At 42.5% G+C, this 1,420-nt stretch overlaps 1 pseudogene; it reads left to right on the top strand.

The window, feature by feature from the left end:
• The first annotated feature begins 223 nt into the window (after positions 1-223).
• On the top strand, positions 224-341 carry LOC136637546 (5S ribosomal RNA; annotated as a pseudogene).
• Positions 342-1,420: the final 1,079 nt, after the last annotated feature.

Here is a 1,420-nt window from a genome sequence, read left to right as displayed (position 1 = left end):
CACTCCTGTGTGGCAGTGAATTAGGCAGTGCTAATAATGAGATTGCCAGGGTAAAAGACCTGTGTGAAATGATCCTGAAGGTCTGTCAAAGTCTTCTGTAAAAGACAGGTGTGTTCCTTTGGCACGGGGAGGCTGCTGGTTGCTCGAACTGAATGAACTAAATGAAGGAATGAACTGGATAACCTCATGAACTGGAATAACAGCAAAAGAATGGAATTCAATAGTTCAAAGTCTGTTGCCCTGCACATGCCTGATCACATCTGATCTCAGAAGCTAAGCAGGGTCAGACCTGGTTAGTACTTGGATGGGAGACTGCCTGGGAATATCGGGTGCTGTAGACTTATATACCATAGTCTTTCGAGACTGAAGGTTGCCAACCAAAGTCTAAGGTCATGCCTTTAGGGACTATAACAAGCATTTTTTTAATGACTGTGGAGCCTTACTCCTAGGTAAGTGAGGACAGGATTGCAGCCTGAGTCATCCATGTGCATTAGGGAAGAATTCAAACCAGAAAACATACAAATAGGAATAGACTAAGGACCTGATCCTGGCCAGGTTCTCTGCTGGCCAGGAAAAGTAAATTAAGACAATTTTTACTTGCCATCTCCAGAGCCTGGTCGCCAATGAGCGTGCTCACTGGATGACTAGATGCATGGGATCTTGTTAAATATTGTACTGCAAAGAGGTGTTTTTGTTGTTTTTCTTGTTTGTTTTTTAAAGCTGATTTAACTGTATTGGAATAGACAGCACCTAGGAAAGTAGGAATCTCCATTTTTAAAGTATGATTTTTTTTTTCCTCTACAGTGGCCTAGAACTTCATAGGCATCAAAGGCTCCACAGACAGGAAGTGCACAACAATCAGAATGCATAAAATTGTGCGTTTACTACCTCCTAATGCATTGCCAGGATTCCACACCATTCAGTTTGGCCCAGTATGAGAAACCACAGGTGAGTGAAAGAGAAATCCTGAACTCTCTTACTAAAAAAAGTTAAGTCCTGCCTTCTGATTTGTAAAACAATAACCAACGAAGACCAAATATAAACAGAAGCACCACAGCCAAAACAACCACGCTGGGGAAGGTCAGGCTATCTGAATCATGCCTATCACAACATGTTTGACTTGCATCCAATCTCTCTTCAGGCAGTGAGAAGGTTCCACAAGCTGCATTGCTTAGAACAGGATTCTGGGATGTTTTCTGACCTTCATTTGCAGTTGGACAATAGGAAGCGCCAGACTAGACAAGGTCCCTCTATCTTCAAACTTCCTCCAAACAGGAAGGAGGGATTGCCATTTATTGCCTTAAGGAACTTCTGCTGTTTCATACACTAGGCCTGAGTGTCTGCCTGCTCCCCCAAATTGGAATGGAGATCTGTAAATAAAAAGATTAATTACCATGAAGACCAGGCAAACTACACATTA

The sequence above is a fragment of the Tiliqua scincoides genome, chromosome 1 (genome assembly GCF_035046505.1).
Source record: "Tiliqua scincoides isolate rTilSci1 chromosome 1, rTilSci1.hap2, whole genome shotgun sequence".
Classification (NCBI taxonomy): Eukaryota; Metazoa; Chordata; class Lepidosauria; order Squamata; family Scincidae; genus Tiliqua; species Tiliqua scincoides.
The sequence above is the reverse complement of the archived record's forward strand: the minus strand, read 5'-3'. Positions and strand labels throughout refer to the sequence as shown.